Source organism: Pinus tabuliformis, chromosome J (assembly GCF_031772625.1).
Source record: "Pinus tabuliformis cultivar Carrire ecotype Pingquan chromosome J, CPIR1, whole genome shotgun sequence".
Classification (NCBI taxonomy): Eukaryota; Viridiplantae; Streptophyta; class Pinopsida; order Pinales; family Pinaceae; genus Pinus; species Pinus tabuliformis.
In genome coordinates this window covers 319,503,234-319,509,233 of record NC_142295.1, presented here as the reverse complement: position 1 = coordinate 319,509,233, position 6,000 = coordinate 319,503,234, and the positions used below count along the sequence as shown (strand labels likewise).

At 39.5% G+C, this 6,000-nt stretch overlaps 1 pseudogene; it reads left to right on the top strand.

The window, feature by feature from the left end:
• Nucleotides 1–2,288: 2,288 nt before the first annotated feature.
• LOC149227034 (putative lactoylglutathione lyase pseudogene) overlaps nt 2,289–6,000 on the top strand; it is a 31,898-nt pseudogene continuing 28,186 nt past the window's right edge.

The window sequence follows — 6,000 nt, the reverse complement described above, 5'->3', positions numbered from 1 at the left end:
TCTGTTTTGAGGAAAAACAGAGTCTTTTTGCTTTTATGGTACAAATTTATGTAATTTTATTTTCTTCATATGTAAATCACTCCACCTGTAACCCTGGTCTCTTTCCCTAGCCCCAGTAGCTCCAACCACCTACAAAACAAACAAAGCACAGGTCATTCAATCCATCACAAGTTTTAATAAAGTGAAAAAAACTCAAAATAGAGTAAAAAACAAAGTCATTTTCAAAAGATTGTAAAAATGGGTTTTATAAGCCACAAATTTGAAAGCTCCATATATAAATCATTTCTTCATTTGAAAAGTTCATTTGCACTCCAAGACAAAGTGGAATCAAGGCAAAGTCGTGTTGGTAAGCAAGTGAGAGGAATTGGTGAAAATTGACCAAAAGACAAAGGCGCGACGCACTGGGTAGGTGGCGTGGTGCACATAGCAGCCGCGACGCACTGGGCTTCGACCTCCATTTCAAAATTGCACGGGCACATCGCACTCATTGGGCACGACACATTGGGTTTGATGCACAGCACATACCGCCAGCAAGCCCGAAAACTTCAAACGTTTGCTCCAAATCGCCCGAAACTTGTGGATCATCACTTGTCCAAGTAGGTTGGCCCTCTGTCACTGCTTTTCATCCAAATTTGGTGGTTGTGTTATGGTGTTTGTTGTATTGTGAGTGTTTAAAAGAAACCAAACCTTGTCTCTTGAGCTTTCTCAAAGGAAATTGCTGCCTAGGGTTAGTATTAACTGTTTTTCTACCAATTCCATCCTTCTATTCCCTCAATCACTCCCTTACTTCATTTTTCCCTTGATTTCCCTATTCCCTAAATTCACACACCCTTATATTCACTAATTCCATATCCCAAATCCCCTTTCCCAAATTCCCAAATACTCTCTAATTCCCAAACCCTAGTCCTATATCAAAAACTCCTAAATCATTCCCTAATTCCCTATTTCCCTAATTAAACCCTCCCCTAACAGTCGCTAAATCCCTCACTATTTTCTCCCTCCATAGTCCCTTATATCACTATTTCCCTTGGTGGAAAAAGTCAAAACACATCACAGCTCACCTATTTCTCATCAAGATAGCTCCAATAGTCCATCCACTAGCAGACATGACATCTGATCCCTCATATGATTATGAAGAGGAGACCCACAGTGATTCACCTACAGAGGTACATGCACCTAGGAGGCCTCATAGAGGTGGCAAACATATTAGAGAACAACCAACCACTCTTGTTGAATTATAGGCATACCCTCTTGCCATCTCTTGTTTCCAACATCAGTCCTACTATGAATTTTGTGAGAAGGTTGCTAGCATTCAGTTTCATCATGAGTTGGCTCGTTTGTTTGTGCTGCATTTACATGATGGTCAAGCCACTCTAGCTTGTGTCACTTTCACATTAACACCAGAATCTATTTCACTAGCAACTGGTATTCCTAACATTGGAGAGCAATGGAATAAGAGGCAGCAAATTGACCGACAGCATTATGAACCATACATCAAACCTGGCTATTTGAGACAACTCAGCAGAGTATTTCCTTTCTAGTACATCAAAGATGCTTATGCTCCTTTGATGAAATTGATCATGAAGTATTTCAGCTGTGAGGGTTGGTTTTCCTGTTTATATGCTTATCATATTAGGCTACTGATGCATTTCACCAAGGTAAGGATGATGAACATCCCTTACTTCGTGTGTCGAAATATCGAGAAGATGACCACTCTAGTGCAGCACAAGACTCCTCAACAGAAGTTCAACAATATTTACCATTTTTCTCTCATTAAAATTGTGGTCATTTATCAGATTGGCTTACAGGGCATCACTTGGGAGGACTTCATCTCTCATGAGTTTTTCACAGCTCATAAGGGACCTTCAGAGGCTTTGCATGAGACAAGTGGACCTTCTTATCAGCATGAGGGTCATGAGACACAGACCGCTAACATGCTCGTGTTCATCACCTATCAGAAGGGCACTAGATGGTTGTTTGCAGCAGCTAAGTGAGTGTTATCTCCACCCGGGGTCGAAAGGGCCTCGCTTTCGTAATCAACACAATAGTTTTAGGACAAAGGCAAGAGGCCACTACAAGATGAAGGACCATCAGGTAAGCGTGACACTGATTTCATTCTCATTGAGGGTGATGACACTGATATGGGCCCACAAAGCAAAAATATCAAAGAAGTCATTCAAGAGCAGCAGGCAAACATCAATGCCTTGTCCCTCAACTTGGAAAGGGCCAAGTGGACAATAAAGTATCTGGAGCAAAGAAATAAGCAACTTGAGGATCAGCAAGCTATGATGGAATTACAAATCATTAAAGAAAATCGACAAGAAATCAAGAGGGCACAAGGCAAGTTGACACCCATTGAGAAAAAGGACGAGGACCAGGAATATGTGTTGGAGAAAGTGAATACTTATTTGGAGAAGTTGCTGGAGAAGGCCAATAGGGAGAAAGCAATGTTGAGGCGCATGGCCTGTTGTAAGGCAAGAATTAGAAACTTGAAAGCAAATTTCAAAAGGGCATCGAGGAGGCGAAAGGACCATGATAAACTTCAGATATTGGTTGAAGCTTCCTTGGCCCAACACAATGTTTGATGAAGAAGTCTCAGCCCAAATTTCAAAAAGTTTGGGGCACTTTTTTCATTTTTGAAATTTTTGGCACAAAAAATAGAATTTTCTGCCCTATGTGTCACGCCACGTGGCGGTCGCTTTTGCTAGGAACCTCCAAATGACAAAAACTCAGCATTTTTGGATTTGACATGGAAAAATATGTTTTCCTATCAATGGCCAAGAAATTTGGACAAGTTTTGAGCCCTCAGAAAGGTCAAAAACACTCAAAAAATGACCTCACTGCCCCTATTTTGACACACAGGAAGCAATGTTGGGAGAACTGAATTTTGGAGGGGCAAATAGAGGCCATATTGAAAAATTATACTTTGGCTGGAAATTATATAGGTAGAAATTTCCAACAAGCACACTTGGAGCTAATTTGGACACCAGGAAGGCCTCCAAAAGTGGGTCCAAACAGGCGCGGCGCATAGAGGAAAAATTGCCAATTTGACCAAGTATTACTCTGTTTTTCGCCCAGCTTTGGCCAGTTTAACTTTTTCACTTTCCTAATGGAAAATTTGTGATGTAATATAATTTACATTGATGCATCGTGATGTAAATATGTCAAATTTTCACTTGTATAGGTAGATTCATCAGTTTAAAAGTTGTTTGAATATGAATGAATCAATTCCCTTGTTTCTAGAGGCATGATGTTCTATTGCCTAATTTCTAGTTCTTAGTTTAGAATTAGTTGAAACAGCTCCTAAACATGTGAGCTCAACCACTAGAGGCTAGGATGAGCTATTTTTGTCTATATTATGTTTTTTTTCATTCCTTAGCATGGTTGGACTTTTGAGAAAGCCTTGAGCTTCATTGTACACTCATATCAACATTTTGGCTAAGGAATTGAGATCAGGATTTGAAGCACTCTTTGGGATTCATGTGGAAATTTGTCTTGGTACAGTGCTTTCTTTTGTAATTGTGAATTTTCTTATGTTTTATGTATGTCATTTTCTATCTTGTTTCTTGTTAACTAAACAAACAGGAGTGTAAGTAGAACCCATTGAAATTGCAGTGCTCTACTTGAGGTTTCCTTTAGTTTCTTGATGTTTTTAGCTGTTTGGAGAGGATCCATGACTTTCCTTGCCCTCTTCAACTCCTCACCTATCTAATCCCTCCACCTCATTCTATTTGAAGTGCCAAAAACAATTTCCTACCTTGCCCCATTGAGATCTCTGTAAGATTGAACCTCAATCCCCGCACCCAAAATCTGCTTTCCCATTTGAGCCAGCAAAAACATCATTTTATTCAATCAAACTTTTTCACACATATACCTAGCCTAAGATCAATATTTCTATAATTCATATTAAGCCCCCATCGATTATAATTTATTGAGATTGACCTGGAGAGATCCCTCTCCTGACCTGGTAGGGCTAGCTACCATGTTAAGCATGGTTTGATGTTGGCCCTAGATTCTACCTTCCTCAGCCTTAGGTAGATTTAGGCACTAATATTGATAATGGGACCACATACGATTAAAATGAATTCAAAGACTATTGTAAGGAAGTTTTCATTAAGAGGGAGACCACTACTACATAAACTCCTGAACAAAAGTTGTCGAAAGGAAGAATCATACTATCATAGAAGCCACCTGTGCTATACTTCATGATCAAGGTTTTCCGAAGTTCTTATGGGGAGAAGATGCCAAAACAACTATGTATGTCCAAAACAAATGCCCACATCAAGGTTTGGACTTCAAGACACATGAATAAGTATTCATCGGTAAGAAACTTGATGTTTCTCATTTTAGAATTTTTGGATGTCCTATGTATTTTCATGTGTCGAAAGAGAAAAGAAAGAAACTAGATGCATTTGGGAAGAAATGAATGTTTGTGGCCTACAGTGAAACTTCTAAGGCATATATAATCTATGTTTATGGTTAAATGGAAGTGGAATTAAGTCATGATGTCACTTTCAATGAATATTCTTCTCTTAGAAAGACTTGAGGTCTTCTTATCCCTATGAAGGACAATGATGATGTTGATGCAGAAAAGCAGGATGAACCTCTGTCTGATGAACCAATCTTTGATGTTGAAGGTCTGATGAATTCAATTCATTCACTTCCTAGTGAGCCAACTACTTCAAGAAAAATACCTTTGTTGCTCAAATATACTCTTAAAGATGTTGAGAAACATATTTCACCAAGGGGGATATTTCGTGAAAGCAAGAAGTTGAATAGGTACCAAGGGTACTTAGCTGCCATGAGTACCATTGTACAATCTGAGTCTTAGACATTCAAACAAGACTTGAAACACCAAGTTTGGAAGGATGCGATGAATGAGGAGTATGAGTCGATTATGAAGAATTATGTCTGGGATGTGGTTCCTAGACCCAAGGTTAAGTCATTGGTCACCTCAAAATGTCTCTACAAGATCAAACATGGAGCTGATGGGAGTGCTGAGAAGTTCAAGGCTAGATTCGTTGCTCAAGGCTTCTCTCAAAAGGAAGGAGTAGACTATGATGAGATATTTGCACCAGTTGCCTGATATAACACCATTTGTTTGATCATAGCCCTTTCCACTTCTCAAGGATGGATCCTACACAAGATGGATGTCAAAATTACCTTCAAGATCATGAGACACATGTATGTAGGTTGAATAAAACCCTCTATGGCATGAAGAAATCCCCTAGGGCATGGTATGAGAGGATTGATAGTTATCTTATGAAGCTAGGATTTACAAGGAGAGATGTTGACCCAAACCTATACTTCAAGGTTAAAAGGGACAAGCCTCTCATTTTGGTCCTTTATTTCAATGCTCTCTTTCTAATTGCTGATGACCCTCTCATTCATCAATGCAAGAGGGATTTGGCTTATGAATTTAGGATGAAGGACCTAGGACTAATGAATTACTTCCTAGGGTTGGAGATCTGGAAAAATCCACGTGATATTTTCCTTTCTCAAGGAAAATACATTGTGAAGCTACTTAAGAGATATGGAATGGTCGATTGCAAGTCCATGACTACTCTGATGGAACTCAACTTTAAGAAGCTATGTGGAAGTGTTGTTGGGCCCATATTAATGAACCCTTCCAAGTATCATCAACCTCTGGGGTCCCTAATGTTCTTGGTCAACTCTCATCCTAACATATGCTTCTCTGTGAACACATTGAGTTAATTTTTGGTCGAGCCTCATCACATTCATTGTATTTCTGCTGATAATCTCTTGAGATATCTCCAGGGTACAATCAACTATGGGCTGAGATACACTTTCAGGAACTTAAGGCTACATGGATATTCAGATGTTGATTGGGTTGGTAGTGTGGTGGATCGCAAGAGCATGTCTCGGTGTTGCTTCTCTTTGTGGTCTGCTTCTATATCTTGGATGAGCAGGAAGCAAAAATTAGTTGCACTACACATAGCCAAGGCCGAACAAATTTCCGCGAGTATGGCCTATTGTGAA